Source organism: Coturnix japonica, chromosome 3, assembly GCF_001577835.2.
Source record: "Coturnix japonica isolate 7356 chromosome 3, Coturnix japonica 2.1, whole genome shotgun sequence".
NCBI classification, from domain to species: domain Eukaryota; kingdom Metazoa; phylum Chordata; class Aves; order Galliformes; family Phasianidae; genus Coturnix; species Coturnix japonica.
Genome location: NC_029518.1, coordinates 4878522 through 4900379, shown reverse-complemented (window position 1 = coordinate 4900379; position 21858 = coordinate 4878522). Strand labels below are relative to the sequence as shown.

General features: G+C 47.1%; 1 protein-coding gene across 2 annotated transcripts in view; it reads right to left on the bottom strand.

Moving 5' to 3' along the window:
- The window catches only part of SPTBN1 (spectrin beta, non-erythrocytic 1), a 108847-nt gene extending 90663 nt beyond the window's left edge, over positions 1-18184 (bottom strand). The window contains exon 1 of one of the 2 annotated variants that reach the window (XM_015856705.1): positions 18057-18184. The gene's annotated coding sequence lies outside the window, so the exon portion shown is untranslated. Of the gene's footprint in view, positions 1-17563; positions 17678-18056 lie in introns of those variants that run through there. The other variant, XM_015856706.2, reaches the window with a different exon arrangement.
- Positions 18185-21858: the final 3674 nt, after the last annotated feature.

The window sequence follows — 21858 nt, the reverse complement described above, 5'->3', positions numbered from 1 at the left end:
CTAATTTTCCCAAAAACTCAGCCTGATGCATCACCCTAAACCTCCAGTATTTAGAATTCACGACAAAATACATCATCATCCCAAGCTTGCTGCGCTAAATAAAATGCCTCGTTGTTATCACTATTTTTCCCCCATTTACTGGCAACCAACATCTGCTCCACATCCCTGGAGACTGCTGCTTCTCCAGGACGTACAGATGCAAAAGCCAATGCTCAGGTTAAGCAGCAGAAGCCCAGCCCCAGCCAGATTTCCGAACCTTGCTTCATTCAATGTATTCCATAAAGTATTTGGAAGGTGCAAAGCACCGCAGCTGACAGCAAATAACACAAAAGTAAAAACACAAGAAAATCACTGGCATTTCCATAACTGATGTGTAATGATTTTGCTATTTCAATCTACATCACGAGCGCTGCCTTTCCACCATTATAAAATGCTATAACGTAGACCATTCATTTAGCTGCTTTCCACAAATCTGCACAGGGGGATTAATGACAAAAGAAGGTTGACTGCCTGCACAGCAGTGGATGCAGAGGTTGATGTTTCTGCCCCAGCAGTGCCTGGTATGAAATTCCCAGCCCTGCTCCTCCATGCCCAAAGCACACAGTGGCATGAAACAATATCATGACTCTCTCTGACATGGCCACTGATGAGCTCTTCCTGAAACACGAGTACACCCTTTCCAATGATGTGCATTACACATCTCAGACTGCTTGAAGGCTGTGACCTCATTACAGATTCTTAGTTCCCTTTGCAAAGAAAAAATGGACATCTGGCAAATGAGAAGGGCTGGAAAAAAAGCCCATAGAGATACAGTTTTTCCTGCTTTCCCCTACAGCTTTGACTTCATCAGTTGCAACTGCACTATTGGTTAAGAAAAACTTCAAAAACCCTCTTTACACAAAGAAGACTCAAGGGTTTGTCCCTGTTCACCAACTGGCTGCTGTGACATATGTCCCAATGCCACGTACTGCCACTCATCTCTACTTTACCTATGGAGAAGAGAGCCTGAAGACTGGCGCTGTCTGTGCAGCATTCCACCCCCAAGAATCTAGATGTCAAAAACAAAGGTTCCAAAATGACAAGAAATCCAGAAAACCTCCTCCATTCCACATCAGGAATTGCTCTGCCATGAAGGACAAGCCAACATTTGTTGCTTCAGAAAATGACTCCCTATTCTATCATCTTCCTTCACAAATCAGCAAAGCGAGGAAACACTTCCACTACACACTGACTCCATTCCTTGAATACTTTTCAGTATGCTGCTTTCTACTCCTTCCAACACATGGACCAATAGCCTCAAACCCTCAGCCAGTTCAGTTCTGCTTATTTCTTTCTTAAGTGTGTAAACAGTGCAATCTTCTGTTGCTTTCCTAAGTGGCTCCAAGATTGTGAAGTAATAGTGCTGCTTCCCTCAACATATGCAAAGAGCCCCCAGAATGTGCTCTGAATCCCAATGTGAAGTGCCAAAGCAGAATGACATTGAATTTATCAGTGGTGGTTGGTTGGGTACTTTTATTGTCCTTGTTTCAGTGTGCATGATGTCTGTTAACATTAGGTTTGAATATGACCAACTGCCTCCAAGGACAACCATTTTACAGCACAGTCATTGTAGCCAGTAGAACTCGGCTCCACCATAGAGCTGGTTTTTTTTACTCACTTTCCCTGCATTCAGGCTTTGCTCTGGAAACCCTCCTCCTTTTCCCTGCACTTTAGAAGAAATCAGTGCATTTTGTTGTCTTTTGGATTATGGAAGCATATGACCCAATTCCCGTAGAGGTAGAAGGTAACTGGAAGAGACACGCTTCACTTTCCATCACTCACCCTGGATGCTGACAGAAGATCTAATATGATCAATGTTAGCAAAATTCACATACAACCAGCCTGTGATGTGTGCTGCTTGCTCAGCCATAATAAACAGCTCTGTGCTGCCTTGAGATAGATATGAGTGGCTGAAGAAGAATCCACAGAGTAGTTCTCCTTGCTTAAGGCCTACCAAGGACCTGATAGTCACTAAACCATTTTTTGGGATGAAAATGAGAAACACAAATAACGTCGACATGCACTAAATGCTAACTCTGAGAAAGGATAATATCCAAAGCAGATATCCTGAAGTGCTACGCCCCAAAGGCATCAGCAGGCAGATGTAGAACCTGGCCAGCTACAAGGCATAAGGAGGAGTCTGACAGCAAATGATTGCAGAGCACAGCTCACTGTACAATGAACAATCACATCTGATGTGTATAAGAGACAGCCAGTAACTCTTTGTCACACAAGACACTGCATAGATATTGACACTACAAATGCATTTGTATGATTTGTCTTGCAAAAGTGCAGCACTGAACCAGGCTCAGTAATTGTTCAGGAAACAACAGCAGCAGGTGTTTTTCATTCTGCTCTGGGCCTTTTAAGTATGACAGGGTGACACGGCCACGAAGGAAAGCTTGCAGATTAATGGCACTGCCTGCAACCTTCTTTCTGTTTTCAAAGTATAAGCCAAGATTCTCAGATATTGAAGATTTACAGACAAAAAAATAAAACCAAGCCACCAAAAAACAACACCTAACCAATGGAAAAAAAAAACCAACACACAGCAAGGCACAAAGTGCTCGTCCTGATCATTTCCTACCTAACTGCTGTTTACTGCAGTGTCTTTTTAAAGGCCTGGCAGCTCTCCAGCTCTCCTCTCGCTTTTCCTTTCTCCTGTGCATCACTCCAGAAGCCATCATGGGTGGAACAACAAGCCTTGGGAGGAGAACGAGCAGAATGCTCCCTCTGTGGTCTTCTCAGGCTCCAAAAGCATTATTTCTCTAGGGAAATCCTGAGCTTTGTTCCCCTTTCAGGGCAAAAAACACCATTTCAAAGCTTTACCAAATAATGGGATAGAAAAAAAAAAAAAAGAATGAAACCCAGGAAAGGTCATTTTTGAAGGATTTCCAAACTGCCACTGGTTCTACAGCCAAAAAGGCAGTGGGACCAGTTTTGTTACTCCCACTGGAAGAAATCCCAACATGGTACAGAGTTGCCCTATCACTCGTTCCAAATGACATCCATTGTCATTTGACATTTTTCGAGCGGAACAATTACTTGTGATCAAATGTTCTGGCTCTCCCTGCTCCCCAGCCAGCTGTGTTTTCCTCTTACAATTGCAGCTTGCATGCACTTGGAAGAAGCCCAGCTCTCCTCATTACAAAAAATGCAGCGTAACAGCTCATTAGGGGGGTGTAATGCTGCTATAAGGCTTCCAGAGGCCTGGTGGGTTGTGCCTGGGCCTGGGCTGCCCTTCTCACTGCACAGCCTCAATGGGATGCACTCACACACTCCAGACACCAAAGTGGGCAAAGCCCTCCTCTCCCAGCACACACACAAAGGCTCTTTCCTTGAGCATCGTGGAGAAGAGAGATGTGACATCTCAGAGTGGAGCAGAGAGAGCAGCTGTGAGAGGCACAGAATGAAAACGTGACCCATCCAGTGCACTGCAATCAATGCTTGAAACGAAATCAGCCAAGTCCATATTCAAATCAGGTCACCAGTAATTAAAGCACCCTAATTCGGAATAATAAAAGCAGGAAAACGTCTGGATTGGCACATACGGGAACATATGAACAGAGTGTTTTGAATTGCATGATGCACTGCTAAGAAGCTTTAATATAAACCTCAGGATTACACCACGCTAGCTTTTTTATTATTATACTCCCCATCAAAAATATGCACTGTGAAACAGTGAGAGGTGAAAGCAGACCTTTGAGCATTACTTCATCCTGTTTTTCCCTAAGGATCCTGCTGTTAGTTTCCATTTGCACAGTGCCTGCTATCACAGGCAGGACAGAATGAAGCTCTGAAGTGGAATTTTATATAAAACACTCCTATTCGTGATGGCATCAACGTCAACACAACGTATGGAAAGAGGCTTTAGAACTTCAAAAGCAACAGCAAAATTGTCCCCTCATTTCTGGAGCGATTTGCTTGCTCGACTCCATCTTAACACAGTGCCTCACCACGCAGTGATTCAGCCATTTTAATTCTGAATGACAACAGTTTGCTCTCCCTCCTGCATCGCATTGTGCATCAGGCTCTGCTGCCTGGAGAGCAGGAATCTCTCTGCATAAAGCATGTGCAAGCAAAGGTAAAATAAATAAATAAAGGGGAGAAAAACCTTCCCATCGATGCCAGGTGGAGGAGGATCCTCTGTGATCCATAAGGACTTGTGTCACTGCATCACTTTGCTCTTGGAAGGACATCAGAAGAAAAGGTTACCTGCAAAACCCAGGGTTTCTTTATGTCATGCTGCAATACTTGCACTTCTCTGGCATTTAGAAGGGACAGCTCACACAAACTGCTCAAAGGAAACAGAAACAAAACAGCTAATCCATTCAAATGCTCATTTCTGACATTCCATCAACCAAAGGCAAGTTCTGGATGAACAGAACAGAGCCTTTTCAGGTTAGCAGCAGATCAACAGGAACAAGCCCCAAGGAACAGACAAACCTACACTACATATTGGTGCTCATTGCCCCACAAGTGCTGGCAGTACCACTCCTCCATTCAGCTACTCCACATTACTATCACCCTCAGCTACTGCAGAAAAGGCTGTGGAGCTGCACAAGTACCCGGTTTAACCATGACCACAAGAGGTTTGTACCAACTACTGCATTTTTGTTTATTAAATGCACATTACAAAACTAACAAGAAAAACATGTTCGTTATCTAAGTCACAAACATCAAGAGGAAAACACTCACTGACTAGGAATTGTAATGCAGTCTCTCCAGAATGGGCTGTAGAAGAAAAGACCCAAACAAGCCATCTCTGACACACATAGATTAGACAGATGGTGCAGTCCAATATCAAGGAGATTTGTGCTTGCTTGACTTTGCCATGGCTGAACTACCCATGAATCGCAGACACAAGAGAGCTGTGCTGGGTATTTACAAAGATTTTACATCCATTGAAACTCCAAACCATTCAAAATTTTCATATGTTCTATGCAAAATAAGAAGTAAATAGAACTCAAAATCACTCTCACAGTTCTGGGGGGTTCCCAACCCTGAGTTTGGACTGGGAGTGGTTACAGATGGCAGCACAGATGCTGATTTAAAACAGGTTGTTTTCCCTGAAGCTCATTACCCCTTAGAATGAGCATTTCTGGCACTGACCATGAACATCATGGGTCACATTCACCATCAGCACAACAGGCACACGCTGAGCTGCTGCATCCAGAACGTGGGGACATAGAGCAGTAACCATACAGCTGTTGTACGTAGAGCACAAAAGCTGGAACAGCCATTTAATCAGCTGTTCCATCTGATGGGTTAAAAATCATTCTCATCACCATTCGTCAACACAAGCAGCAGAAAATATCAAAGCAACACTTTTATCCCCCCAAGCAACAGTTCCTGTAATTCTCCATGTGCCTCATTAGAGGGGAAGCAGACAGTACTGAGGCTGAAAACCAGAGCAACACTCTCACCTGCAGCATAACACTGGGAGCTTCATTTTCACAGGCATTAGATACCAACAGCTCCTATCAGAATGAATTGGGCCTGTGATGCTCTGAGCCCAAGGCACAACTGTCAGCTCTTCCCTTTCATCAACCCAAGCAGTGCCACTTAAAACAGCTGTGTCCCTACACAGGGTTTGCAGACCCCTCACCCCACCAAGGCTTTTTGAAGGCTCACCAGCTCAGGCGTTACCCACAGATATTTTAACTGAGACAAAACGACCCCCCATCTGTACTTTGCTTTTAAATATCCACAGACAGAACAGGAGAAAATAGGTTCTGCAGCAGCAAAAGCCAGGGATGTTTTGGAAGCTCTGTAGGAACTACAGCCTTATCACTGGACAGATTTTCTTTCACAGAGACAGCACAGCTCTCCATCCTTCCTCCCACTTCAATCTGCTATTAATTTCATAAAGATGGATCATAAGCAAGTTGAAGACAGTTTAGCCCTGCTGAGAGCAGCCATAAGCCTGAGCAGCAGGGTTTCTTGCCCTTCAGAAAGAAGTAGCAGCACCCTTATCTATATATTTTTCAGTTTTGCTCAATTTACAGAGCTGGTCACGAACCTGAGCTATCCAAAACAGTTAACTCTGTTACAGTCATAAAATATGAGTTACTCAGTGTAATGTTTCCAGAGTTATTCAAGACCTGCCTGGGCACTTTCCTGTGCGACCTGCTGTAGGGAACCTGCTTTAGTATGGGTTGAGCTCAAGGATTCCCACAGGTCCCTTCCAGCCCCTGTGTTTCTGTCAACACGCCTATTCTAAGCAGAAGAACAGCTCTGAAGGCAGAACCCATGGCATGCAGAAGCCCAGGTGGAGGCTTGGCTCAAACACAGCGGGATGCTGAGCACAACTAACCTGCCCACAACCCTGTGTGGGACCAGGCTAAGGTTTATGGGGGGACCTTTGGTAACAGAGCACACACACTGCCCATCTGACCACCGGTCATTTATATAACTGCTTTTTTTTTCCCCCCTATAATTGAATCACTGCTCAGGAGACAAGAAACAGGAGCTGGTTCTAAAATAAGCCTCCCAAGATCTGATTCACGTTGCTAAGTAGTTAATGTTCGTCAGTGAGAAGCAGACATTAAAGCTAAGGTCCCTTACGCTGTCGCAGATTCTTCTACATTCCAATAAATCATTTGAAACGTTGAGGACGCTGCAGCAGCAGCAGCCTGGGCACACACTGACTGCTGCTTGTACAGAGCTGCCTCCACACACTCTTAGAAACAAAAGCGTACTTGAATTCAAGTGAATCAGATGAATGATGCCAAGCAGAGAACAACGTGCTGGTACCCCACAAGGTGGCATTACGATCCATCACCAACAGACATGGGAAGGTCCAGCAAGTACTGATGGAAATGCACAGCCTGCAAGTACATAGCATCTACTATCCAGAATTGCCTTGAATAGTACTTCTGCTTAGCATAAATGCAGGCAGAAGTAATAAATCCCTCAGATCTAATACAAATCTGATGCAAATAGGCTTCATCAATGTTAGCTTCACTTACATTAACAGGTGATGCTCGGCAAGTTTAAGGAAGTGCTTTGGCCAAAATTGATTTTGTATTACTATGCTTTATATTAACTAATGTAAAACACCACTGGGGAAGAAGAACTAAACTCCCACCTCTACCCACCTCTCATCAGTGCATTCCTACAGCACGTAGGTTGGTGATACAGCGCTCGCTGCACACATTTGAACTTGCCAAGCCCTTGATCTTCCTACCAAGCAAAAGCATTCAGATTGCACCCACCCTTGTCAGTGGCCTCCCAAAAGGCAATTAGTGGTTTGCTGCAACATTCTCCTCCTGCCATAGCACACAGGGCTGAACCTACAGTGAGGAGAGGCAGGTCCTGCGTGACCAGTATCATACGGCAGCCTGCTGCCTTGGCACAATGAAACATCTGATAATTAATTGTTATTATTGTCATTATTTTAAATCACCTTTTTCTCTTGCATCACTCCTGGTTTCCCCCCACCTCTTTTGATTTTAGATACTCTTCACTTTATTTTCATCCATTTTCTGCTTCTTTCCATCTCCCACTCATCAGTATTGTCAGTTCAGCAATCACAGCAGATGAGACTTGAAGAAATGGGGGTTTGACTCCTGAATAGCTCCAACCTTGGGAGTGAACCATTGATGCTCCAAGTACATAGCTTCCCTGGTAAAGCTAATTCAAGAACTTTTCTATTCACAGCGACTTGAAGTGTTGTAGAGAAGGGTTAATATTAAAGTACTGGAATTGGAATAGCAGTCACAGAAGGAACTGCCTATTTTAAGCAATGCACTGACTTCAGGATGACCTAAAGTCTTGGGACTGCAATACAGTGGGAGGCAACCACAGAGAAGACTGTGACACAGTCAGTTTTACATAGTCAGCCTGCAGCTTTCCTCTGCTGCCAGTAACTAAGGTAGAAGCTGTACATTCCACCCCATTCCCCCACCAAAGTCACAGCTTTAAATGAAGCACTGCCAAACACAATGCTCATACAAATTATACTACTGAGCATCCAAATCAATGCCACTCTATTTCCTGGATCTTCCATTAAGGTTGCTCTGCTTGGCTTTCAGACTGTCAGCATCTGAACCTCTTGTTCAGGCCATAGAGTGAAATGTCTCAGTACAACAGCACAAGGAGAATTCTTTGTTGCCAGAGACCCAGCTCTATGAGCAACAAGTGCTGCTCACCCAAAACAGAGACAACATAGAATCACTGAGGGTAGAAAAGACTTCTAAGATCAGACCTGTAACATCATCACCCCAGGCATGTCACATCTGGAAAGTGGCTCATCAGTCCTTCCATGAGAGTCACAAACTTCAGCAGAATGACTGAGTGCTCTGCATCTGATACAACATCAGCACTGCAGAATCAGGAACAGACTGCTAATGCTATCATTGCGGTATGTTAGCATGAACAAGGATAGAGGATGCAGTTTGGATGCGAGGTTTCCACCTGACCCCACATTTACATGGCTCAAAATATCAGAATAAGTCACTAAGACTCCATTTGAAGCACTGGAGCTTCCCAAACCCCATGTGTGTGTTTCAACACACACTCGGCTTCCACCCAGCGCTTCCAAAGGCGTTCTGGGCTGCTGTGCCCTTTATCTCGAATGCAGAAAATGACTTAAGTGCTCTAAAAAATACCAGCATTTTCCAGGCTGTAGTCAATGAACGTCAAAAACAGGATGGGAAGATTTTCAAAAGGAACAAGAATGCATTGTTCCTAATAACAAAAATGGGAAGCTTTTTGTAATTTTATCAACATAATCGAGGGAGGAAACAACATGCAAAACACTCCCATATACTATTACACACTGAGGTCAATCTAGAGGAAAAAGAGAGCGGTATTATTTCACTACAGTTGAGTATTTTTCCACTACACACGTGACTTAAAGTACTTTCTGCTTTGAGAAAAGGAGAATGCAATTTAGAATGGCAGATCAAAACAAACAAACCTTGCCATTTACATGAGTAATTATTAAGGAACACTCACCAGGACTGCACTTCCTATTCAGAAATAAAAAGAAATCCAACCCAACAGCAACAAAACCCAGAGCTTTTAGCAGAACTGGTGCACAAAGAGCTGAAAACAGCCCAGGCTCAGCCCATGGCAGTGCCCCAGTAACATTACATTGCTTAGAGCACAGCCCACCAACAATAAGGCCCCAAGCTCCTTTGCCAAACCAGCTGCATGGACACAAGCCTCAGATGGACACATCAAAAACTACAACTTGGAGTCACAGAACAGCTTTGGTTGGAAGGGATCTTAAAGATTGTTGAGCTCTAATCCCTGCTGTGGGCTGGCTGCCCCCCACCAGCTCAGGCTGCCCAGGGCTCTATCCAACCTGGCCTTGGGTACCTCCAGGGATGGGGCACACACAGCTCTCTGGGCAACACTGCCAGGGCCTCACTATATTCACAACCAAAATACACATTCCCTCAAGAGCTATCAAATTCATACTGCTAGTATATCTAACCAGAATATAAACCACTGCGAGGCACAAAGGAAATTCAAAATAGTATTAGTTGCATAATGGATGTTTATACAAATTACGAGCATAATCACAGTTTCAGGACAGTTAGCTCAAGGTGAATCGCCCATCTATCTAATCCTTTAATAACATGCTTGGAATGCAATTTGGAAATTCCCCTCTGATAAAGCAGTCATGCTGCCTGCATAGTGACCATTTTTCAACACTCATTACCATCAAGCATTTCAGTCTTTCATAAAGGGCAATGTTTTGATCAATACACAAAATAGAGCATTAAAAATTATGACATTATTTTTGTTCCTGTTTTACATTTTTGTGTGCCCTCCTAGTTCTCTTTAGAGCAAACAGTGATAGCCAAGCTATTAAACAGCAGAAAGGAGATGCGCTTATATCAAATATGCATAAAACCTTCAAGGATAAGACTGTTACAGGCACCAATTAAATAGTCTCAAGAACTAATTTCAAGCCCAAAGTTCCTCCATGGCTCTTCAGCAGCTGATGACAACCAGAAGTTAAAAGTGAAAACAGCTGTTCTTCAGTTAAAAGCACGCTGCAACAACACGGACACACTGCCCTGCAAACTGCCATTAAGGTGACAGAGGTCCTGTGCCCTCTGCCAGGAATGTAAGGAACTTTGTGACTCTGAACCCCCCAAGCTCGCTGAGCCACTGCGGGTCCAAGTGACTGACATTGTTTCCTGTTGGTGGGCAACAGCTGTAGAAACATCTCTAAAGCAGCCGGCATGGCCCCACCAGCCCCGGCTCCACCTATCACTGGTATGTCCATGTGGCCCTCACCTGCCAAGCAGATCATTAGGACTCCATGGCATCCCATCCACTTGTGTAGAAGACGACCCCAGTTAAGGCAACAGAACTTCTTTGCCTCAGCCTATTCCAGTGAGCACCTCGACAAGCATCCCTAGATCCCGCCATACCCCTACACCCAAATACCAATCTTTGTTCCACTGCTCCAGCTGCATGACCACTCCACATTTGCTACTGGATGAGGATTGCTCAAACTAGAAACACATATGAGCTGTGTGTTCCCCATTACTTGCACCTGCCCACAATGAGGGGACCATTGTCCCCTCTTAGAGCTATTTACTGGCATTTTGATGCCTTTGCACATTTCTGGCAATCTTTACATTTTTAATACTGTTCAGAAGTGGAAACGAGCAACATCTCATCTCAGACACGTTCCTCTGCTCATTTTTATACAGAGATGATGTAAAACCTTGATCTACAGGCCATGACAACATCAATTAGCACAGCTCCACATGCTTGGATGGAGCTCTGCAATGTGGCTCAGCTGAGGATTCACATCTCTTCACCTCTGAGCATCTCAGAGAAAGAAAATCTGGTAGCATTATAAAAAGAATACAAGGGTCCCTATTTCACTGCCACACAAAGTGAAGAACGGGTTGTGAATTCATTACCAATCTGGTAAATAGATAGTACTGCACAACAGTTACTTCACCTATTGCCTGGGTCATATATATTTAACTCTTTGTCAGATACATTTAATCCACCTTTAAGTCATTATATTCTTGTTTGTCTTGCTTACGAGAACAGATCTCTAAAAATAACTTGCTTCCGCCACCTCTCACATCCAGATTAAAGCATTATTGCCCATTTTTTCACATCTCTTACTTAATTTGTGCAATTTCTGTAACTTTTTTTGCTCGCAAATACATGGAAATAACACGAGAAGTTATACATGACTAAAAAACACGAATCTCAGTGACATGCCAACTGGAATGCATTTTATTATTGTTATTTAATTTGATTCACCTTTTTTGCTTGTGTTTTATGAAAGCATACCCTCCTTGGAGCCAGATTCTGACCAGCAACAAAGCTACTTGACACACTCCAGCAACGCAAAGCTGCAAAGCTGGCTTAGTGGGCCAGCTGGGGTCAGGGAATCCCCCCGTGGTGTATCTGCTATGCCACGTCCTCTCCCCAGCCCAACCCTGGAGAACAAGCACAGCACCCTGCTTTGTCCATCTAGCAGGGCAGCCCCTCCTTCCCCAGTGAGCCAGGCAGCAGCGCACTCAGTGCTAAAGGAGCCTTCTCCCAGCACCAAAGCTCAGGGGGGAACACACAGACCTGCTCTCCTCTGAGCATGAGCCACGTGGATCATGCTTGGGGCCAGAGATTTCAGCTGTGGTCCAGACATGATGGCAGAACCACATCTCGCAGTCTTTGAGAGCTGGACAGACGCCAGGCTCCTAGCGCAGATCAGAAGCTGGCAGGTATTTTTCCACAAATGAGGTAATCCATTGGCCTTTCTAAAAGCACAACACACATCACTAGGCCCGAAATCCACATGTGCTGAAAGGTCATGGCTTGAGGTAGTCTGGACTTTTCGTTCTGGACCTCTTAGTCCATAACATTCCTGCTTTTCTCTTACCTTGACAAGTCCCTGCAGCCACAAGAGCAAGCACCCAGAGAACAGATATTTCAGGCTCTCCTTTTCTACAGCAGGTGCCCAGCAGGGCTGAGCAGAGCTACCTGCTGACTCAGGGCGTTACACCCCTGCTACAAGCCTCTGGCCCCTGCTCTTCCCTACGTTATCCCATCTAGAAGCTAACTCATCTCCTCCCCATGAGAAACTAATTCAGGCATCACAGGTTTTAAGTTTAAATGGCTTACGCCAATGGCTAAAGCCACATGATCAGACTCATGTTGACAAAGGACTGAAAGTCAAATGTGCTTATTTTTACCCTTAAACAAAACCACGTGCAGCCTGCAGTGGTAAACCACCACTTGTTTTAATACCCAACTTCCAATTGCTTGTATCCATCACCATGTTCCAAAATCCTGCTCCTACCAACCAGCTGAGGCGTGTCTGAGGCTCTGAGCTCAGCTCACCACCATGACATGATGAATGGGAGGATGCTGCTCCTAACCCACACCAGGACACAAACCCACCTCATTTCCTAATCAGGTAACAGTGAATAGCACGTAAACAGCTTGCCCCAAGTTGAGCTGCAGGGCTTATGCTTCATTTCCATGGCTTTTTTCTTCCAGCTTTTTCTTCCTTTATTTTTCTTCTAGCTTTTTTTCTTCTCACCTATGTTCCTACCCTGCCCTTGGTTAAAGGCTTGCGAAGGACCACAGTGTTCTCAAGATGCAAACAGAATACATAACCAAAAGGATCTCCCTGAACCCTCAGTCTGCAACCAGTTTTCAGGAAGGCATTTGTGCTAAAATGAAGTAAGTGATAACTTTCCACATCTCCTGTTATCCAGAGTACTATTTTAGGGAGACTGTGACAGCATCCGCGCTTGTCGCTTAGCCCTGCTTCCAATCTCTGGCAGATGCCCAGCACATTCCGGTGCGTAATGCACAGCGCCCGTTGTGGCGCAGTCCCACTAATCTCTCAAACACATTGACTAAGACTTTCCCACATAAACTGGCCCACCCTTGACTAGGGAGAGGTCACTCAGTACAATCAGCCTTCAAATGAGAAAAACAATCAGAAAAAGCTCCTCTGATGCCAAAAATGTGGAAGAGCAAAACGCAACAGGCGCCAGCCTTTGCTCTATCAGAACTCACAGGCTGCAAGATGAGATCTTTGGCTGGTACAAACCACCACAGTTCCACCAATATCAACCACAAGTTTCTTTCAGATTTAGAATCCGGCCTCCTGACAGCATTTCATATTTCAATAAAAACACAGTATTCTAAAGGTAGCATTCAAAACATCCCCATATCCACTTGCCCGCTGACTGCCATAGGCAGATCTAGGCTCAAAGAAGCTCCAAAAAACCACTCATTTGGTAGCAGGAGGCAAAATGTGCTTTCTCCATCTAAGATAACCAGCTTCATGCCACATTCCAGTGCTGCTACAAATTGATTTGCTGGTAGCATACCAGAGCTATGAGCTGCCCATCAGTGCAAAGCATTCCATCCACAGAGACTGGCTGGAAATCACCCTGAAACGCTCACCTTTTGTTCACCAAGAGAGAAGTTGGTGATAGCCCTTGGGAAGGGAAGGAAATCTTATCGTTAGTTTAGCTACAGACAAAAGCTTTCAAACTCAGATGCCAAAGCAAAAACCTAGAGCTGTTAAAATAAGCTCACCTACATCAAGCCAACATAGATCTGCAGACAGCACCCTTTTCCCATTTGAAGGCAAAAAGGAGAGGAGCCACTTGCCTTAATTAGCACTTTGTGATGTCTAGGCGTTAAACGAGATCCACAGAATAAGTAGAAGAAATAAGCATTTGGTCACGTTGCACAAAACAGCACGATTTGCTCTGCACTGCTTACTGCAGTAACCACAAATTATCACCACTGCAAACTGGGCTGCAGAGCTGCCCAGCCAGCACAAGCAGTGCCCTCCAAAACAAAACACCCAGACAGCCTTCTTGCTCTTCCCAACACAAGGCCTTCTTTCAACATGTCAAAGTAGGAACCAAAAGCAGACACTCTGTGCCACTCTATAATAAATCAACCAACAGCAAGACAGTGGATCAGATAGCGTAACTCACAGGAACCGAATATCGAAGCAGATCTGAATGACTGCTGGGCAGTTGGGAGTCTCACAACACCTTGATGGAGCACATGGGGCCATAATGATGCTGGGAACTGAGTTTTGCAGGAGAGATGAGGGCCCTCCCAGAGATGCCTATTGGATTGGCCTGGAAGATGATGCTACCCAAGCTCAGGTTCAGTACTCAGTGTAACCTTATGGCCAAGTACACCCAGCTGGCTGCCCAGCCCCCAGCAAGGAGAAACCAGCTTTAAAGAAAACATTTAAGTGTCTGTAATCCATAGGGATGAAGGCTGGGAGGGACCACAACCACTCATGAACGCTGTAGCACTCCTCAAGTTGGCTACTTCACATTTAACCTCGACGCTATTTGGTCATGAAGCAGTACAAAAAAACCCCAAGCTTTATTTGCTCTAGGCTGCATCTCCTCACCCTGATCACACCTTCCAGCAGCTAATGGCAGCCAAATTGGCTCTTTTAAACTGCACACACAACCACCTATCTCTGACAGATCGCCCGCAGCCCCACTGGCACAGGGGATCAGTGCTGCCCATCCATCCAAAGTATGTTTTTAACTGAAGAGAAATGGTTTCTTCTTATGTACAGTACCAGCTGTGGCCATGTGAACATGAGCAGGAGCCCAACAGCATCATCCTGAACGTGTTTCACAGACAACAAGCCAAGCAGCCACCAGCAGGTGCAGCTTCATGATGCGGCCTCTTCTTCCAAAAAAAGAACAGCACATGTTCTGCACTCCAGCGAATAGAAAAGCTACTTAATTTGGAACATTTACCTGTGAACAGACTCACAGCAGTGTATTTTTAGACGCCTGTGTACTAATGGCACACCTCTCCCATTCCAACAGCACAAGTGGTATGGCCAGCTTGGCTATTCACAGCACCAACGTGTGTGTGTTAGCATCTGTTGGCATGAGGCTTTCATGCCGAGTGCCTCTTGTGTTCATTCCTTGCCCTCCTCTTCACAGAGGACACTGCTGAATAAGCCAAACCAACACTGTCTCACCTTGTGGTCCCAATGTTCAGTGCCTTCAGGAGATGGTGAAATGAAGATGAGCATGCAGCAGCACAGTGTGTTTCTCTGGCAGTAGCAGAGACACCAAAGATATGCTAAAAAAAAAAAAAATGCTGCTCTAGAATGAACTAGATGCATTTGTACAAAATGGAAAGAGAAGAGCAAGGGGGAACATCCTCAAGAGCTCACACTTAGCACCAAAAACTTCATTCTGAGAAGAGACACAAAAAATACTAATGGTGCAGAGAGAGAATAGCTCAAGACACTCCTCAACCTTAACATGTCCTTGGCCATACAAAGACTTTTCCACCCCCGAGAACAATTACAGAATCACAGATGCATCAAGGTTGGAAAAGACCACTGGGATCACCCAGATGGCTGTACAGCTTCTCCTATTCACATACAGTGAATAAGTAGAAAATAAATGAATAGTAGAAATGATGGTTTCAGATGTAAGTCCACCTACCTGGTCTGAACTCAACCACCATGCAATGACACATAAGAAAGTTTTCCTCATGGAAAGTCAGGCTTTTTGATGAGAAATGGACAGTACCAATTGGATCTGGAATGAGCCAATAGATGAAAAAGAAATGACACTGGACAAGTTGGGGAGGGAGGGGGAGGGGAAAGAGGACTGCTTAAATACATAGAATTAATCTGCATCACTCCATTAAATAAGATGAGACCTACCGAGCATAAAAACCAAAACCCTTGTATGCAGAATCTCCATAACCTTCTTCTCACTGGATGAAGGCAAAGCCTTGAAGGCCCGGCTTTGGCTGCAGCAGCATTGCACCCTTGTTTATCAGAAAAATAGATTAGCTACAGGTCATTTTAGGAGTAATAACAAAGATCTGGCAATGGAAACCACATGTGGAAAAGCACAGCGCTGGGGAACAGCAGTCTCAATGCGGTCTCCTTACAGAACAGCCACTGCAGCTCGGTGCCATTTGACAGCACACGCATTTCACTCCAACACTTGCTTTGCCATGCAAGAGGTCCTTGGTGATAACCACCAGACACAAGGTGATTTCTAAGTTGTAAACACAGCAGAAAGCCAGAGGAGACGAGTACGTTTTCATACTGCAGAAATGCAGGCTCGACTCCCTCCGGATTGACTCGGGCACACCGCCATGAGCTCGCGCAGAGGGTAGGGCTGATTGCAATGGCACACTCTGCAGCTCCATCGGCTGGAAGCAAACCCCCAACACACACACCAGCCTGTGCATCAGAGCAACCCCACACGGCCCCGTGCAGCACGGATCACCCAGAGGCAGCCTGCTCTCAGCCCAAGCGCCCATTCATGGTGTGCATCACACAGCACGGAAAACAACCTGCAGCGCTCTGCTTCCCAACCCCTTATTTAACTTCAAGCCAAAACAGCCCTCAGTGCTGCCAACGGCTCCTCACCCTGCTGAGCCCATCCACCTCCCACAGCCCGAGCACAGCTGACTGCAGAGGTTTTCCTAGAACCACGGAACAGCGAGCAGGAGGGAGGGAGGCCTGCAGCCAGGCAGCAGTCTGGGCTGTGTATCGGAGCTGACTCATGGGGAAGGGCAGCAGCAATCAGCTATTGGGCTGGATTTTAACTTGTGCCCAGATTGAATGACTAAGGAATTTAGGTACCTGTAGAGATCAGCAGTCTGCGTACCCTTTGCAGTGAGCCCTCAGCATCTGCATAAACAGACCTCATCTGTGCTCCACAAAATACGCCCCAAATATGTCCTCCTCACAAACAATGTCGTAATCCAACTAGGAATATTAAATCCTGTAACTGACCCACATTAAAAATAAATCCCTCCAACAAAAGGGATTTAAATGATGACATTTCGTGTACGTTGAAGGGAACACAGAAGCATCTTTTACGCAGCAGATCAGTGTGTTGGCCGAAAGGGGCCCGGAGCTGCACCGGGGTCTCCCATGCATGCAGCATTTGCCCCCTCCATTCCAGCTCTGCGTGCAGGCGGCGCTCAGCAGCTCACCCACCCCACAGCCGCAGGATTCACACCACAATGGGGATGAAACAGCATTCGTTATGCTTTTCTGCGTTGTTGATTTTTTTTTTTTTCTGCCATTGAAACAGCTGCAAGCTCCTATTTCATCCCCAAGCGCTGCCGTCCTCTCCTCCGAGCCGACCTCCTTTTTAGCACCGAGCCGACGCTACGGGATGCGATAACGACACAGCTCAGCGCCGGCTCAGCCTCGTTCCGCAGTCGTGAGCCCACGCTCTCCCCGCGGCCCCCACCTCCCCACCCCCCCTCAGCCTCCGGGCACCGTTCAGCCCATCTCCGCAATGGCCCGCGGAGCTCACACCGCGATGCCGGCATCGCTGGGGCTCGGAGCTTTGTTCCGCGGCCGTCATTGAGGACAATGCATTCCCGGCCGCTGAACGAGCGATGGGATTTGGTTTTGTTTCCCGACCCCGGCGAGCGGCGCTTTGCGGCTCGTTTCCGAACGCGGCACAGCCGGGCATAGGATGGTCGTTCCATCTACAGGGTCGTCTCGATTCAAACACAGAACGCGGAGGTTTTCTACCTAAGGACGGCGCCGAGCGAGCGCGACCCTACGTCGCCCGTCGCAGCCTGCCATGTTTCCTCCCCGCACCGTCCCCCGTCCGCCGCAGTGCCGTTCCATCTCGCACACGGCGACTCGATGCCGCTCGCCGCCCGGCCCGTTTCCCGCAGGTCCGGCCCCGCAGCACAAAGCCGCAGCACCGCCCGGCTCCGCCCGCCCCCCGCGCCCCGCCCGTGCCGCAGCGCCTGCCCGGGCGCGACCCGCACCGCGGCTCGGGACGGACCCCAATAACGCGCAGCGCCGCGGTGCCGGTGTCGGTGTCGGTCCCTCCGCGGGGCGGCGGCTCCGTGGCGAGGCCGCGTTGGGGCGGGGCGGCTCCGCGCTGACAGCTGCCGGGCGCGGGGGGGGGCCCGGGCCGCTCCGCTGTGCGGCGGATGGAGGCTGCGGCGGGGACACGGCCGAGGGGGGTGGGGGGGACCGTCCGCACGAACGCTCGAGCCCTGCCCGGCCCTACCTCCTGCTGCCCGCGGGGCGGCTCTCCCTGCTCGGCTGCGGCGCGGACTGACCGGCGGAGCCCGCAGCCCCCGCGCTGCGCTACGAGGCGCTGCGCTGCGCTCCGCCCGCACGGCAGCGAGGGGCGAGGGGCGGCGCCGAGGGGCGGGGGGCGGCGCTGACGGGTGGGGGTGGGGCCGGGGCGCCGTCCCTGCCCTGCGGAGGCTCCGAGCGGCCGCGCTGCGGTGCCGGCAGGTGGCTCCGACGCGGTCCCGGTGCTCGCCGTTCTCCTCACGGTTACGTGGAGGCTCGCTCGCCTCGGGCATCACGCTCCTCCCCTGCCTCTCTGTCCTATCGCGGGGACAATGTTGGCTCCCCTCCAGCATCCGCTTCCTCCATCACAGCGCTCCCGCTGCTCTGTCATTCCCCGTGGGAAGCCCATCCCGGCTCTCACTTCCTCCGCCGCTGATCCATCCCCTGTATCTGCCCCGCCGCCTTCCCACGCGAGCAGCGACGCCCAGTCTCTGCAGCTCCAGCCCTGTGCCGCTCTTCCCTTCTGCCCTTCGCCGCCCTCCCCCGCCACCCTTTCCTCCCTCCTTCTCACCCCCAGCTCCCTCAGTGCTGCCCGGAGCCCCCCGCCCCGAGCTTTCCCTTATCTGGCTCCGACCCCTCGGTGCTTCAACGCTTTGCCAAGGTTTGTGACATCCACTTCCTGGCCTGGTCTCTGGAATACCGCTTCGTTTCCATCACGACAGCGTTATCAGCCTGGCTCTCTGGGATGTTTTGTTCTCTCTCAGTTTCCAGGGCTGCCTCCCCCGGTCCCCTCTTTGCACCCAATTCCCCATGGGAGCCCCAGCAGTCAGTAACTATCATCATTCCCTCTGTATTCACTGCAAGGTGAACCCAGCCCATAAAACTTAAACACATAACACAAGCATTCAGGAAGAACCTCTCAGTTTGGGATCTACTTCTCCATTTGGAAGTTATCTTGCCCCCAGCAACAATCTTTGCCTGTCCTTGTGTCCAGCCATTCCTTCAAAGCATACACAAGGGAGAGCCTCCAACCTACAATCCAAGCAGGCCTGCCATGTTTGTCGTACAGCTCGCTGCCCTGAACACCATGCTCAGCTGGGCTTTGCCCTTTTATTTGCCCTTCATGCGATGCTCTCACAGACTCCCAACCATCTCACTTTGGACCTACCATTGGCTCTCCAACCATATGTAACGTCATGCCTTCTCTTGTTCCTAAGTTCTACATGAATTTTGACCAGTCACTCCCACGCCTGCCTGACTGTGGTGGTTCATAGCTAGTGCTGGGGATAGAGCAGCTCAGCCAATTTGTACAAGGGTTGAGAATCAGCCACATTTGTGTTCTTTGCTCATGCAACATCTTGTAGGATCAGAGCTCATGATCAAGATTTCTAGACAAATCCTACAATGTACCTGCTTCTATGCAGTGAGAATGTAGCAGGTTGGTAGTGGCAGTAAAAAAGGAAGATGAGCCTTTATTCATTTAACATCAGTAATTCCAGCCACTGATATTTCTCATCCACCACTGTAACAAAGGACAAGTCAGTCACTTCAGACACTTGAGGAAGTCTGATACACAAAGAAAGAATAAATAAATGAGAACAACTTGTCCAAACCTTCCTGAATGCCCCACAGTGGTACCGAGACAGGATCTGCACTGCTCCTGAGCAAAGTGTTCACTGAATTCTGCCCCAAGGAGCATGAAAAATTCCACTCTGTTTCAGAATAATGTGGACTGTATCTCAAAATGCTTCAACAAATCACAATTTCCATTAACCCAGGAAGGCTTCTGCTCTTGGAAAAAGCTGGATAACTTGGCTATGGACAAAAAACTAGCAAGTGCCTACGTGTACATGCTCTAAAATGCTTCAGGCTTGGAAGGATAACATTCAGCTGAGTTTTGATCCAGCATGAATATAGCTTTTACTTCAGCCACCAGTAACAGGAATTCAGAGAACCCAGTGATGTACACATCATAAATACAAACACAAAATTGTTCAACCCCTCAGATGTTAAGAAACATCAGAAAAATACATCTTCTACTCAACTATTAATATCTCTCACACAAGTAGGCAGGAAAAAAAAAGATCATAATAGATGGGAATGAGCAAGAACATTCAGTGTATTTAAAGATTCTGTCTGTCTTAGCCCACATAGCTCAGAAATGGGTGGGCCATTGATTATCATGGAAATAACTGGGCAGGAATGAATGCCTGAAGAAGCAGAAACCAGAATAGCAGGGATACTATGGGCTCCAACCAGTCCTCCCAGTTACTTACAGTCACTTTCTTTCTTTATAAGTACTCACATTTTGTAACGAATGCGGCAGCTTCAAATGTTTTACCAGTGATAGCTGAAATCAGCATCTCTGGGTTTGACAGAGAGAATGTTATTCTCATTAAAAAGTGCCTGCAACTATTTGTCAGTATTTTCAGCATGAATATTCTGCTTGCACGGTTAGAAAGCTGAAGCCTATGAAGCTGAGATAAAGTGGGAATACTTACAAGTGAAAATACCAGCACCTCCTTATTCCAGCAAGTGAACTCAGACAAACCTCTCACATTGGTGGTCACACTCCCCTTCCTTTAATCAAACTGAAAGGAATGGAAAGAGTGTTGTTATTATAAACCATTATAAAATGAAGTAGAAAGTGTCAGCAAAGCAACGTTTGGTGTATTCACTCCCTTTCTGCCCATTACTTTGTAGTTAGCCTTGATTTGGAAGCCTGAGGATTCTCTCCTTCTTGTGCATTTTGTCCATAGAGTTGTGAATTTCTTGCACATGAACTGTAGAATCATTAAGGCTGGAAAACATCTCTAAGATCATCCAGTCCAACCATCAGCCCACCCCACCATGCCCACTGACCACATCCCTCAGTGCCACACCTCCATGGTTCCTGAGCACCTCCAGGGATGGTGAGCCACCACTTCACATGAGAATGGAGAAATATTTCAGCTTCCTTTCTTTTCTCTTTTGAAAATCTCCTATGCTGCTGCTCTCAACAGCACTGTCAGACTCTCACCCCTCACAAACACATCCACATGCACATTAACACCTCCACTGAGAGGAGGCCACACCGTGGGTGTGACAAAGTAAACACATTCCAAAATCTCTGAAAGATAACCATGAAGTCACACCTTAGATAACCCAACACGCTGCTCAAAACAAACTGGGAGGGCTTCATGTGGATTCTTACTCTTTTCAGGATCTAGAGCATTTCAGTCGGATCTTCATGGGAACTGGGTTTGCAATCAGGTATTCCCAAATGGAAACCAAAACCAGCAGATCTAGATCACATATTGAGAGAGCCGTAACTGGGAAGGCAACACTAAAGCTAGAAAAAAGGTTGGTAGCAGCTGCCAAAAAAGACAGAAGAAATACATGCAGAGGAATGAACCCTGTGACAAAATGTTCCCAGCTCTACTATTGAGAAGCAGTGTGCTGTTAGAAAAGCGCTACCTAGATCCAGTTCCACAGGTTCGCAGTGTGACTGAGGAGGAGGATGCTCCTCACACCAGGCACACCTTTCCTCCACCCATACTGTCCCGTTTTATACCCATCCTGAAGCTCAAAGGTGCAGATCTAGACTCATGCTTTGTCTGACTTTAATAGACTTGGCCAAGACTGTGAAAGGACAATCAAAGATGGGCAATAATTTGCCTAAAAGAATAAAATCTTCACTTCCTCACTATGTGCACAGCCTGTTCAGCAGCACAGTGGCTTCTCCACTGCACACATCCCTTCACAAAACTTTATCTTCTCACCACCCTACAAGCACCCAGCTCTGTGCCTCA